Genomic DNA, 15,127 nt, shown 5'->3' with positions numbered 1-15,127 from the left:
TGCTGTCTATCAAGGCAGAAAAGCAAACCCTTCAGTACACCTCCCCTCCAATGGCGTATTTTCCAGTTCTATTGGGCTGCAAGGAGCAGACCTGAGTGAAAGCCTGTTTTGTCTGTGTGTTCCCTCTCTTGATCAAAATATCAGCCAGTCATCCAAAAGAGCTGGTGTTTCTCACTGTGCTTCCCCAGATCAGCCTTGCACCTTCTGTGTCATTCTGCCCCAGCTTAGCTGACCCACGCCAACACTGTACAGAATCTTTCTGGTGACACCAGGCATTCTGAAGCAACAGTGAAGCTCTGTTCCTCACTTGCCAGCCAGTTTCTAATCCAGGCCCTGCTATTTTTATCCAGTCAGGATTTCTCCACTCCCTTAATAAATATATTATGTGGCACTCTATCAAATATCTGGCCAAAGGAAGAACAGTTTGCAATAATTTCTGGCCATACTGGCACAGAAGACAACTGACTAATCAAATTTCATCTTGTTCTCCGAGCTGACTTTAACAGCAAATCTCCTCTTAGATAAAAGATCTGAGCACCAGGATTCTGTCAGCATTTCCACCAAACTAGCACTCTCTCTCCCTTCTCTCCAAAAGCAGTTGCACTGATGATGTAGAAGGGGAGAGTTTTGCAAACTGCTACCGTGACCACCATCTTAATCACGTGTCACAAAGAAAGGACCTCCTTCAGCAACCCAACAAAACAGGAATGTTCTCTCACAACCCCAGCCCCAGTGTGTACCCTGTGTTCTGATGAAGATCTGATTGACCAGGAGATATTCCCAAGGCTTCATCTGAGTTAAAGCACACAGGTAAAATGCAATAAGCTCTATAATAATGAGAATGTGGCCTGAGAGACATCATTTGTAACATCAGCTAAATAGTGATTTGGAGCTGTCCTCCCTTCCTCTCAGCTGGGTTACACTGAGTGGACAAAGGCCAACATTTTCAAAGTACTCTAGCATGGTGGCAACTGACTCTCAAAAAACTGAGCCTAGTATCTTTGGCAGGATTCCCAAGATCACCTTGAGACCTTTAGCATATATAAACATTGGAGTGGCTCCCCATGTCCTCTGTTCAAGGCTAACATGATGGATCACTCTCATGTTCAAACAAATAGGCTAATAGATTTCTTTCAGATATTGTTTTGGGTTCAACTGCACAACTTGGATAGCTTGTACTGAAACTAGCACCAGCTTGTAATTTCTCTGCTGAGGAAAATTGGACTGGCCCTCAGGATGAGCCTCAGCTGTGCCTCTTTCCCCCTTCCAGGTGTGGGGAGTGAGGTGCTAGAGGACGAAGCACAGCTGAGGAGTGAGGCTCTGCTATAAAAGGGACCTGCTGGGTTAGGAGCCTAAAAATGGTTATCTGGGAGCTGAGCTGGGAGTAAGAATATATGGGCTGCTGCTATGATGTGCTAGGGGAATAATAGGCTTACAGCAAGATTCTGAGCGCATATCTAGAGATTTAACCTCAGGTCTTTGACTGAGGTCTTTGACAACAATCAAAGAGCTTTGATTGTTGAAAGCTGCTACAACAGCTGCTGGAGAGGAGAGGAAGTAGATGTATTTGAAAACTACCGTATATGGTTGGTACCATGTGAGGGAAGGGGAGGGTAGCAATGCCCAGTTCTCAGGAAAGAAAACAAAAATACTCTGAGTAGAGCGTTATCTTCTGCAATAATCCCTAGTTTCCTGCTGTTTTCTGCTCTGGAGGGAGCAAAGGAGAAGGTCTAAGGCAAATAAGATTAGGAAGCAGAAGCAATTCTGAAAATCTAGAGCCTGTAAGTTATTTCTGAAATTCTAGAATATCCTGTGTTTGGGGGAAGAAGCGAGTTCGCATCCCTGCTCTTATTTACAACGAGGGCTTCTGGAATTTTCTCTCTTAATGGTAATGTGGTAATCTGACTTACTATATCATAGAATCACAGAAAGGCTTGGGTTGAGAAGGACCACAGTGATCATCTAGTTTCAACCTCCCTGCTATGTACAGGGTTGCCAACTAATAAACCAGGCTGCCCAGAGTCAATATGTCGTGTTTCTGCTTATTGCTGGGATACCATTAGTCTTCAAGAATATGAGTTGATTCTGGGAACATAGCTGCTATCTGAAATGTTACTGTGTCCTCTCCCAGATGTCTATGTGAACTTTGTTTCCAGGGTCTTTGAGCAATTTAATGATGGATCTGTAGGCTGTATACCATGGGGTGTACATGTGGGGTGTCTGGCTAAGCCGGGGTATTTCTCAGTTGGTGACCTCACACTTCTCAGGTTGAAGGGCAGAGCTTAGGCAGTATTATCTAAGGAACTGGAGGCTAGACCCTACCTGTGATGAGATTTGTCCTTGGGCTGCTATCTTGGTTAGATGACTTTAGACTTGGGGATATTTATGTGCTAGCAATGCCTGACCAGTTCATTTCACTTAGGTAACCCCTGTGCTTTGTCACGGCAGAGTGCAGCTTATGCATCAATCAGCTGGTTTCCTTGTTGATTGGTATCATTCTTATCACCCATGAAGTTTACTGTTCTTTGGCTTCTGTGGTCAGTGAGAGATTCAGCAACTCTCTGGCCCTGCTGTTTGCAGACAAACAGAAAAGCTGGCACTTGTGTTAGTGTGACCATGTCCCTGTGGTGGTTGGCAGGCTGTCCTGTTTGAGGTAGTTACAGATGTTTGATCTTCAAACAATGTCCATAGGGAATCTTACCACATTTGAACAGCTCTCATCTCCTTTGATATCTGAAGAGCAGATATCATAGCTGAAAGGTTTCCAGTGGCTATATTTTCCTTGCTGTTTCATCACTGAGCAAACAAAGTAATAGCAAACTTTTATATTGCTTAATTTATTTAAGTATTCGGATCTGAAGTTGATTCATTTTCTCCATCTGCAAAATGTTCTTGTATATCAAGTAGGCCTTTGGATACTTTGGAAACAACTAATTCCCCAAAACTCTGGGGATCTAGGCAGGCCCAGTTATTCCTTTAGTATGTACAGCATAGACTGCAGTGTAGGTGTATTGCAGCATGCTCATTAAGATGGGGATTGTTCCTTTTCATTAAGGAATAAGAGGGCATGGCCAAGGTTAACCTATAGGTCACTAATAGACTGTGAATGAGCATCCCTGACTTCCTGAGTCCCAATCCAGTACATGTTTCATGCATCAGATGGGGTGAGGAAAATACAAACAAACAAAAACAAACAAACAAACAAAAACAAACAAAAAAAACCACTCTGATCTTCTTGAGAATGAGGGAAGCCAGAGAAAGCAGTGGAGGAGCTGGTATGCTCACCTTGTTTTATGTGGGGCCACACCAGAGACACTTCTCTGGGGCGAGGGAGTGTGTGTCCCTGAAGTTTAACTTGAGTAGGTGTTGTGTTACTTGATTACCTGATGCACATTCCTTCATCCACTCTATCTGCACTGTAATTAATTCTGCTGCTAAACTGATGGGATTTAATCTTGAGGTTCTTGCTGCTTCTCTCTAGTAACTCTAGTAAAGCAGCCCTGGAGAACTCCCACTTGATTCTCTGCAGCTTTCTAAATGCTACCGTTCCAGACAAAGGTGGCATCTGCTTGGGTTCCCAGCTGCTGGCAGAGCAGTTCAGAAGCTCAGTGAGTACAGGAGCCAGGCCATCATAAAATCATTAAGGCTGGAAGGGACCTTTGAGATCATCTAGTCCAACCACCAACCCATGCTCACTAACCATGTCCCTCAGTGCCACATTTCTGCAATTCTTGACCACCTCCAGGGCACCTACCTGCTTGCTGATGCATGGGGGAGCAGACAGAAAAGCACACTGCTTTCTGAAGCAGGAAGACTTCTGCTTGAAATGTGGGGATTTGATAACAATTTGGCACTGGTAGAAAGGATCTGGAATGAAGTTCCTTTAGCCTTACAGCTGCTGACATCCTGCAGACTTACCCTGAAGTCTGAGATAGAGGGGGAAGTGTCAAAGCTAAGCAAAATTTTTGGGATTGTCTCAACGCAATTGACATCACCTGTGTTTCACACAGATGAAAGGGATAAGAAGGTTAAAAAAAAAAAAAAAGGAAAACAAGCTTTGAGAACTTTGAGTGAGTGAAAATTCATGACTAATGCCATTAAAGCTGAGCTAGCTCACTTTGCCCTTTATCTTCAATCACACCCAGTTTGGTTTATTTTACTTGAGCACTAAATGAATTCAGTGGCTGCAGGCGATGCATGGGCTCACGAGGTCCCACGGGCTGAGGGTCTTCTGCTTCCAGGTGAGGTGCTGGGCACAGAAGTGAAGTGCTTTGTAGTATGCCCAAGGTGAGAGCTGGAAGCCAGCTGCTGACTGCAAGCATCTGCTGATTGCAGTTCATTGGGCTGCCAGCATCAGCTGATTGAGCTGAAAGTGCTCTCACAGCCAGGACTTAAACAGTGATGACAGTGAAGAAGGGAAAAACAGCAGAAAAGCATGTTGTGTCTTAATAAATTATTATGTTGCTTGCATCAGTGTGCTGGGGCTGAAGGAGTTAGCAAAGATAACAGGAAACATGTTTGCTGAAGCAGAGAGTTGTGCTTGAGTGCTGCTTCAGTGAGGTGTGTGTTAGTGCCATGCTGTACGTGTGCTCACAGAGGTCAGGTGTGTGTGTGAAACTTCAGCAATCAGGGCTGGAACACCACAGGAAAATCTGGAAGCATGTTTTGCCTGTCAAGGTGTTTATTTCATTAGTTTGATTGTTGCTAACAAGTTCTGGACAGATGGTTCTGAGAACACAGCCCAGGAGCAGGTCTTAAGAGATCATATTTGGTTCTCAGCTTTGCGATGAGTGCTTTGGCTTTGCTTCTTATGAGGCACCTCTGCCTGCATCTGGATGTTGGGGTTCTGCCTCTTGGGCTGTGGGCTCTATCCAGGGCCAGAGCTGCTTTTATGTGCAAGATTGCGTGACCTGGTTCAAGCCTTTAAGCACCACTTTGGGAGGAGTGCTTCACAGATGAGAACACTATTGGTAATTATTAAAAATAAGAGGCTAGAGATAATATGACTGTTCGTTCAGTCTCTAAGCATCTGCTGCTGCCTGTGGTTAATCAGAGGATAGTTTGGGTCTGACTCAATAAAGCTAGTTTGGTTGCAGTAGTAATTCAAACAATGCACATTCTTTATGCACATATGGAGAAATCTGCTCCTTATGTAGAGGTACAGACATGACAGCCCCAGTGAGATGGGAACACAGATTACCTGGAGGCACATCCAGGGGGAGGCTTGTAAGGTAAAAATGTTGCTGCTATCTTTTTTGGGGCAATGCAACTTGCAACACATGGTTGCAATTAGAAACATCAGAAATGCTGAATCTGCATAGTTTCCCTGGACATCAGCAGCAGCCTTGAGGTATCACTTATGGAGACACCTGAAACAAGCACACGCTTCAGAAAAATTGCAGATTGCAGACAGTAGAGTGCCTAATGGTGGGGCTGGGTCTGCCAGTGTCTGGTCCTTGGCCATGCACTGAAGCATGCAGAGATGTGTGGATGATGGAGCAGCATGGTTAGCTGCCTCTCACATGGAACCTTCTTCCTTTGACTGCTGTGAGCAGTGGTAAAGATTTTACATGGCTTTACACGAACTGTTTCATGGCAGGTGGCTTGTTTGGCCAAAAAGCTGTCCTGCACTGACAGCATCTGCAGGACACACCACCCAGTTTTACGAGTGCCACCTCGTACCACATCGAGTGCCATCTTTAATATGTTTCTTCCAAACAGATGTCATAATTCCCTTTTTTGTTGTTAGGGGAACAAATAGATTACAGCCGCTATTCCTTGTAGTACCTTCTATTAGCAGTTGTTATTAATAGAATCAAGCTGTTATTAGAAATAATGGGTAACTATTCACAGAGCGCATTTGCTTAATGACTTGTGTACTCGCTCACATTCACTGTTGTTGCCCAGCTGGAGCTGGAAGGCCAACCCCAATGTGCACACTTGGAAGCAGGAGGTTATTCTGATGCACTAGTGGCTTCTAGCCAGGTGTTTAGAAATTCCTTCAGAGGGCTCTTTGTTTGACCAGGTGCATATGTAACTCCATAGTCTTCACTTGCATGCAGCAGCCAGTGCCCTTGTGGGTGTGATCAGAGTTACGCAACCTGCTGAAGATGCTAATGTGTACTGGCAGCCTTGTTCAACATCAGGCTCTGGAGTCTATCAGTTCTTGAAAACTCGTCAGGATTACCAGTCTCCAGAGCTTATCACTCCTTGGAAAGCTTTCACTTAATATCTTCTTAGGATGTATCTTTCTTGTCTGTGCCCAGTCATGTTTCCTGGCAACCATTTCTCCATTCAAATCTATAGAAACATATGGAACTTAAATGCAAACTTGCACAAAGGGGTTTTGATGGCTCCAGGAGGCATTGCTTTACTAGGATGGTGAAAGGCAAACTTACTTAGCAGGATGATTGATTAGGGGAGCATGTAACCCATCTGAAACAAACTGTTGGTACCTGGAAATGCCTGATGCCTTTAAGCTGAAATGAGCAGCATCATTGCGCTGAACAGGCCAAGCATGTGCCTACAGACACAACAGTGCATCACAATCAGCCCTTTCAGCACAGGCTTATCGCTAAGATGTGTGCCCTTGGCAGAATATGTGACCCTGTGGCATGAGGTGTACTTGAGCAGTTTAGAAATAAACTGGATCTCTAGGCAGATGGATCAGTACTTGGCTATGTCAACACTATCGTCTTTATATGCATGCGAACACAAGTTCAGATGGGCCACCATGCTAAGGACAGACAACAACAGCAAAGGGGAAACCTTAAAAAGTATTTGTTTGCTCTGGACTCTCATCTGAAGTGTGACATGGTGGAGTCACTGTCCCTGGAGGTGTCCAAGGAAAGGACACACGTGGCACTGAGGGATGTAGTTAGTGGGTAATGTGGTGATGGATTGAGGGTGGTACTAGGTGATCTTAGGTGTCTTTTCCAACCTTAACAATTCTGTGATTCTATTCTATGGACACTTCTGGTGCCTGATTTTTTTTTTTTTTAATGATATCCATAGACTTCCGTCTCATGTCAGCATTCCTGTTATCAAGACACTCCCTTTGATGCTATGGAGTTGCAGAGCTGTTTACAGGTGGTCCAGCTGACTCTTACATGAAGCAATAACCTCCTCTGCACTGTAATGTACTGGTGCTGAACCTGGCTGTGTGAATTCCTCACAGACTCCGGAGGGTTAGGAGGAGCACTGACTGTGTGGCACCCAGCAGCTAGAAAATTGCATACCTGCTCTATGTGGGAACCCAGCAGAGCAGGATGGCCCAGGCCCTGAGCAGAGAGCTTCCTGGGATCTCGACCATATGGCATACTGCACTGGTTACCTGTGAAGAGGTTTACTTGGGGCTTTCCTATACATGTGGTTAACAAGGCAGTCTCTTCTTCAGCAGGTTTCAATTAGTCTAGCTGCTCTGTGGGCGGCGCTGGCTCAGTCTGGCAGCTTTGCCAGTGGTATCAATTGGCTTCTTTTACTTTTGCCTGCATGACTCTGGGTCTTCTGCTGCTGATGGAGGAAATGTCTTTTCTGGCTGCAAAGCCAGGGGCTCTGGAGACACCTGGGTTGTAGGTAGTGTACAGCTGGCACACCTGAATGTAATGCCAGTCAGCGAGCTGGGAGAGAGAACTGCTATCATCTTGGGTGTCCACAGGGGAGAAAAGGGTGAGTGCTCTGAAACTCTTCCTATTCTAGCTGTGTCTTTTCCCCTCTATGGAGCCCGAGCCTCCAGGAGACTCCTGCCCTGAGCAAAGTGACTGGGGATGAGGGTAAAGGGCTGCTGTAAAGGGAAGCCCATGGGCTACCAAAGATGCTTCTGCCCACCTTGCCAAGAGTCATGTCCTGCTGCAGCAGGACTTGAGCAGCCATGAGGGGAAGAGGAACTGAAGGTCTGATCTGGGTGCTCTGACTCACTGCTCAGCTGAGCAGGAAGCATGGGGGGACTCAAATGGTATGACCAGGAAAACAGCAGGAGCTGGGTTTTTGAGAAGGAACTAGAACAGAGAAACCTTTGTGCTTCTTCCAGGCATGTGTGGGGAAAAGGAATGGTTTTATACCTGTATTATTGTGGCGAAAATTGAGAGGGTCATGCTGTCATGCTCGGTGCTAGCTGTGTAGGTAGCTATCATGGTGGTGGAGGGGAGGTCAGTGTGTGGAGTGACACTTGTTGCTCTTCTTCACACTGCTGGCATTTTTGTGATAGATTCCAAAAGCATTCAGAAATTAAAAATGGGTGGTGGTTTGTGGTTTATATGACAAAAGGCATAAACCAGCAGGAAAGTGTGCAAAGGTGACATTGAACCACTGGCTATGGGTTTAAGTGCTGAAATAAGCGATGCTGGTTGTTTCGCGAAGCCAAGTTCCTCATCCACGTATTACAGAGCTGACATTTGGGAAATCAGATGCACATGTAGCCCTTATGGACAGACCCTGCTTTGCATGAGCTTTGAGCTAAAATTTGCATTGCCAGGCATCTCACTTCTTCTTGTCACTGTGATTGACTCATTGGCAGTGCCTGTCATGGCCTTAACTGGAATTAGCTGCCACCCTGTCTCCCAAAAGCTCAATCACAGCTCTCCAGCACCTTCTTGCCCTCTGCTGCCAGCCTACCCTGCAATCACTCTCGCAGTAAGAACAATTTTGTATTGGTGTTCCCATCTCCCCCCATAGAGTTGCCTAGCCCTGTCCTCTCAGCCATGGAAAAGCTATTTCCAAACACAGGAGCAAAGAGGAAGATTTTCAGCAGCTGTAAAGCTCTGCTGTTCCTGGGAGGTGCCCTGTTGATGCCAGCTGCCAGGGGTGTCTCGGTTATTTTCACTGATGATGGGGTAATTATATTTAAATTAAGGGGGCAAAGGGATTATCTTTAAGCTAACACACTGAATGAGTACTGCCCTCTTTCTCACTGCACAGAGGTCCCTCATGATCACAAACAGCTCCTTTCCCCTCAGTAGTCATTGTACAGAGTGGAGCTGACTGCATTTAACAGGCCAGTGTGCTCCAAAGTGGGGTTTGCATGAGAGATACAATGCCTAATCCCAGCCCAGTAAATATATACTGTTTGATGTGCTTTGAGCAGTCTTTTGCACATGAGCATGGCAATGAACAGCAAGAGCATCCATAATTATGGTGCTACTGCCCTTTGTACTGAGTTGGTGCCACGAGGCCAGGCAGTTGACCTGCCTCCTGCAGACCAGAGAGGGTCAGAGGCCACTGGTACTGACACCGTATGCTGTGCCCAGGCAAACATTTGGGTTAGAAATGTCTGTACTCACTGGCCATGTGGAACAGAGATGTATCGCTGTTGTGCAACTGAAGGGCAAAGAGACATCCCCCAGCACTCATGCTGCTCAGGATCTGCCTGCAGCACAGCTCAGCACTGTGTTGCTGGGCTGTCAGGGGGCAGAGCTGAAGGCCCTGTCAGCCTCACAGCAACACGGGCAGTTCAACCCTAAGTGGAGTAGATGGGACAGAAGGTCCCTATCACAGCCATCAATGTGCCCAACCAAACCCTACTCCCCTGTGCGAGACACTGCATGTCAAGTCTCTCTTTCATAGACTTCAGCAGAAAATGTGAGAATCAGGAAAGCATCACCTGTGCCAGCTGCAGGAGGATTAGGAGACCTGCCCAGTATGTGTGAGAAGCCAATAGCAGAGTGAGAAGTAAATGCATGATGAGTGACTCAGGCTCCAGGCTGGCCCAGCCCAAGGGGTGTGAACCTGCATCAGCTCCTGAGCAGCTCCATTCCACCCAAGGAACCTCTTGCCATTGTCCCATCAGGACTGATGTGCTGCCAGAAACCAGAAACAGCATTCTGAAGAAGAAAAAAAAAAGGAGGGGGGAAATCGTGCTGTATCAATGCATTCTGGTATGGGTATTTTCAAAACAAAATGTTTCTGGCCTTTGCTTGGAAAAGGTTTTTCAGCTGTGTTTGTATGCAAAAGTGCTGATTACATTTGTTACAATGGAAGAAGTCCAAATCAAAAGGAAAGGAAATAAAACACTGAAAGAGACAACAGCCTGGAGAAAACAGACAGCCGGGAAATCCCAGCTCTTTGTCTGCAGATAGATCTGAAACGACCAATGGGTTTTTCCTTTGGTTCTCAGGTTTGCCCTGAATCCAAATGAAAGCTAATTCTGGTATAGCTGACTTCTGCAAAGAGAAAACATCCATTTTTTATGCTCTTTTTATACACTCCCTAACGCTCTGCCTGCACGTGATGCAGCCAAACAGGAATTGTAGAGAGACAAAATTTTCATAAACACAGAAAATAAACTGCACACGAACATTAAAGCAAAGCTGGTGCATTGTTAGCAGTGCTTTTACAGAGCCTTGATATTTCCTGAAGACTCTCATGGGTCCACAATCTCTTCCACCACATCAATCCCAGTACGTTGTGTGCTCATTAGCTCAAAGAGCATGCTCACATTTACGGGTTTGAGATGGGCTTGTGGGTTGGGAGTGGCACACTGAGCTCCATTCCCTAAGATGGGATATTCACCATGTACCATCAGACATTATGCTAATTTGGGGTGTGTGGTTGCTGGAGGGCACAGACCCATACTTAGCCTGCTATGGAGCTCCTTGCTGCAAGTCTCAGCCCTCCCGGCAAGGCACGTGCTGATGCAGGCTGCCCATTGGCAACATTTTCCAGAAGTTTATCATCTCCTGTGTTAAAAAAAAAAAAAAAGAACTCTTATCAGTCAAGCTCAGCTCGGCTTTTCAGATTTCCGGTAATTCTTGGGGGCATTTTGAACCTCCTTAGCTCCCAAACAAGGATGATATGAGCCACAGCCATAGCCACTGCTCTGAGAGCAGCTCATGTTGCTTATTGTGTTCTGGAGGTCACTACTGGAGGCTGAGGGCTCCCACCACTAACACCCAGGAGAGGGGCCCATTGCACCAGCCTCATCCAACTCAATGGAGGTATGAAAGGCAGAGAGGCACCAGTAGGAGGTGATTCATCCTTTTCCAAACTGGGTATCTCAGGCTGCTGCTGTGAGTCACCCTGGGAACCACCTCCCTGTCTCTCCCGGCTATAAAAGATGCTTATTTAACCTGCGTGGATCTCATGCATCACTTTAAAATTGCGTTAGTGGGTTGAAACCTGCCCCCTCCATCTTTGCCAGGGACAAGAGATACTTCAGCCCTCGGTTGAGATGAAGGAATTTTGGCAGGGAATTCGTAGAATCACAAGGTTGGAAACGACCTATAAGATCATCTAGTCCAACCATCTTCTCATTACCACTGCTACCACAAGCTACTAAACCATATCTCGCAGTTCTTCATCCAGACGCCTCTTGAACACTGCCAGGGATGGCGACTCCACCACCTCCCTGGGCAGCCATTCCAATACCTGACCACTCTCTGAGAGAAAATCGTGTCTCACCTCGTGTCTCACCTAAACCTCCTCTGATACAACTTGCAGCCATTTCCCCAGGTCCTGTTCATTCCCTGGGAGAAGAGGCCAAATCCCTCTTCACCATAACCTCCCTTCAGGAGGTTGCACAGCGCAATGAGGTCTCCCCTGAGCCTCCTCTTCTCCAGACTGAACAATCCCAGCTCCCTCAGCCGCTCCTCATAAGATCTGTGCTCCAGATCCCTCACCAGTGTCGTTGCCCTTCTCTGGACACACTCCAGGGCCTCAATGTCTTTCCTGTAGTGAGGGGCCCAAAACTGAACACAGTACTCAAGGTGCGGCCTCACCAGTGCTGAGCACAGAGGGATGATCACCTCCCTGCTCCTGCTGCCCACACTATTTCTAATGCAGGCCAGGATGCCGTTGGCCCTCTTGGCCACCTGGGCACACTGTTGGCTAAAGTTCAGCCGAGCGTCAAACAACACCCCCAGTCCCTTTCCTCTTCACAATCATCCAGCCACTCGTCCATAAGCCTATAATGCTGCAGGGGGTTGTTGTGGCCAAAGTGCAGGACCCAACACTTGGCCTTGTTGAACCTCATCCCATTCACCTCAGCACAGTGATCCAGCTTATCTAAATCCCTCTGAAGAGCCTCCCTACCCTCAGGCAGATCAACACCACCTCCCAACTTGGTGTCATCTGCAAAGTTACAGAGGGTGCACTCAATCCCCTCATCTAGGTAATCAGTAAAGACATTAAACAAGATGGGCCCCAGTACTGACCCCTGGGGGACACCACTTGAAACAGGTCACCAGCTAGACTTAAATCCATTAACCACTACCAGCTGGGCAAGGCTCTCTAGCCAGTTCCTTACCCAAAGGAGTGTATACCTGCCCAGACCACAGGCAGCCAGTTTCCCCAGAAGAAGCCTGTGAGAGACCGTTGTCAAAGGCTTTGCTGAAGTCTAGGTAGACTACATCAACAGCCCTTCCCCTCATCTACCAGTCTGGTCACCCAGTCGTAGAAGGAGATGAGGTTGGTCAAGCACAACCTGCATGAACAAGCACGACCAAGCATGAACCTGTGCTGGCTGGGCCTGATCCCCGGGACACCACACACGTGCTGTGTGATCGCACCCAAGATGATTTGCTCCATTACTTTCCCCAGTACCGAGGTCAGGCTAACAGGCCTATAGTTCCCCAGATCCTCCTTACGGCCCTTCCTGTAGATGGGAGTCACATCAGCAACCCTCCAATCCCCTGGGACCTCTCCAGTTAACCAGGAGTGCTGACAGATGGCCAAGAGCAGCTCGGCAGTCACCCCTGCCAGCTCCCTCAGCACCCAAGGGTGCAGCCCATCCAGTCCCATGGACTTGTGACAGTCCAGATGGAGGAGAAGCTCTCTGACTGTCTCTACCTGAATTGCTGGGGGTAGATTCTGAGTAGCATCCCACACTTCCAGATCAGGGTGTAAAATGCCCGAGGATAACTGGTCTGGCTATTAAAGGCAGATGTAGAGAAGGCACTGAGGACCTCAGCCTTCCCCTTGTCCTCAGTGGCCGCATTCCTTGCTGCATCAAGCATAGGATGAAAAGTATCCTTGTTTCTTCTTTTGCTGTGATATATTTATAAAAGGATTTTTTATTGTCTTTTACTGCAGTGGCCAATCTGAGTTCAAGTTGGGCTTTTGCCTTCCTAGTTCCTCCCTGCATACCTTAGCTACCTCCTTGTAATCTCCCCAAGTAGCCTGTCCCTTCTTGCAGAGGACGTAGACTCTCTTTTTCTCGCTGAGTCTCAACAGTAGTTCCTGGCTCATCCACACTGGTTGTCTACCCCTACAGCTCACCTTACGGCACTCAGGGACAGCCTGTTCTTGTGCCTTTAAGATTTCCATTTTGAGGAGCGTCCAGGCTTCCTGGACCCCTTTACCCTTAAGAAGCGAATTCAGGGCAGGTGAGCGCAGCATGGCCTGACATGCTCACCTGCTGGAGGTGGGAGGGCCTTGGAACCTCCATCATAGCTGTAACTTTCCAGGATTTTGACATCACTTACCTCAGTTTTCCAATGATGCACTTCCTGGTGGTCACCCAGGAGCAACGTATCCCAGCATCATTTCTTTGGGATTCAGGGTCAGGCTGAGTCTATTTCAGGTGATCAAATGGCAGCTAAATAGCTATTATCTAGATCATTGCTGCTTAATCCATCAGCTCGAAAAGACAGAAGCACAACAGTAGGGCCATGAGTCTCCCCATGTTCCTGCCTGTCACAATGACCACACACCAAGTGCGGGTCCCAGGTGACCTAGAGAAGGGTGGGCAGCATTGCTGATGGAGCACCAGAGAGCAGGGTTTTGCAAAAAGCTATTTTAGGAGAACTAAAAGAGACAAACCACGTGAGATTAGCAGATGTGTTTGTTACAATGCCAAACTGTCATGTCACAGCTGTTGTCACTCCATTATGAAATCCTGCTTGTTCTGCAAAGCGCTATGGTTTTCCATATAGCTTAACGACAAATAAAAGTTTGACAGGTTGCTGTAGTTAAGAATTCTGAGCCAGGGAGGGCTGGGTCAGAAGCAACGGCAGCGCTCAGCAACAAAGAGACCGGATCCACAGCACAGCATTCGTGCGTATACAGGACACTGAGCTTCACGTATGCATGAGTTTACAGACATGCACGACCACAGGGGCTCGCGCTCCCCAGAGCTCAGCGCGCGCCACAATCAGGTCGGGGGCAGCGCTGGGCTGCAGGGGCCCGCACTCAGCAGGGGCGGCACGAGAACTGGAGGGGGCGGCTCCGGCGGCAGCGGCTCCGGCGGCAGCACGCTGCACGCCCCGCGTGCTTGGGCCGCGTTGCAGCCGGGTGCGGGCGGGGCCCGGGGCGCGGCGGGAGGGCGGCCCCGCAAGCGGAGCCGAAACGCAGAGGCCGGGCCGCGGATTGGGCTAAGCGGGATCACACAAGGCAGGCGAGCCGCCGATTGGCCCTGCGCGGGTCAGGAGCTGCGGGCTGCTGTAAACAGCCGGGGCCGTCACGCTCTGGGAGGCCGTGGGCTGACCGACAGTAACCTCCAGGCAAACTCAGCCTGCCCCACCTCCCCGTTGTTGTTTTTTTTTTGTGCACCGTCAGCCGTTGCGGCTGGGCTCAGCCAATGGGCGGGAGCAGCGTGCGCAGGGCTGCACCAGCCGGGGGCCGAACTGCCTGGCGCCAGCCGGGGGGTGGGGAGCGGGGTCGCCGCATCCACGTGTCCGCGGGTTTGGCCGGTGCCGAGGGCTCCCGGACAGACGGAGAGGCAAGGATGCTAGGGGCCGTGCCCGCAGCCCCGCACCTGGCCGCCCGCAGGCTGCGCCCTCGGTCCCTCCCGCCGGTGGGTGCGAACAAGCGGTGGCTTGTTTCCCTGCCCTCTCTTCCCAGCAGCGCCTTAACCCGTCCGAGCCTGGTGGAGGGGAGACCCACAAAGAAGCAGAGTTAGGGTGCGTCGGGATGGCACCCCGAATTCACAGATCACGCAGAGAAGGGGGAACAGGAATCGCTTTAAAACGCTTCCAGGCAGCGAGCTCAGTGCTGAGCTGGCAGCGCCAGAGGGCCAGAAGGTGTACTTTGGGCAGGGAATTTAATGACAGCCTTGGAGAAAAAGGGAGAGGCAGAGATCTGAGCTCTGCTCTCGTGAAACGCAGGCAGAGGGATCATTAACTTTATTTTTAGGCTTTTCTGAATAATCGGGGTTGGAGATAGGCCTTCTGCGTCGCTTGTTTTCAGAGGGTTGTGC

This window comes from Centrocercus urophasianus, unplaced genomic scaffold (assembly GCF_019232065.1).
Source record: "Centrocercus urophasianus isolate 14NV4802_14NV808 unplaced genomic scaffold, USGS_Curo_1.0 seq_17, whole genome shotgun sequence".
Lineage (NCBI taxonomy): Eukaryota > Metazoa > Chordata > Aves > Galliformes > Phasianidae > Centrocercus > Centrocercus urophasianus.
This window is presented reverse-complemented; position numbering follows the sequence as displayed.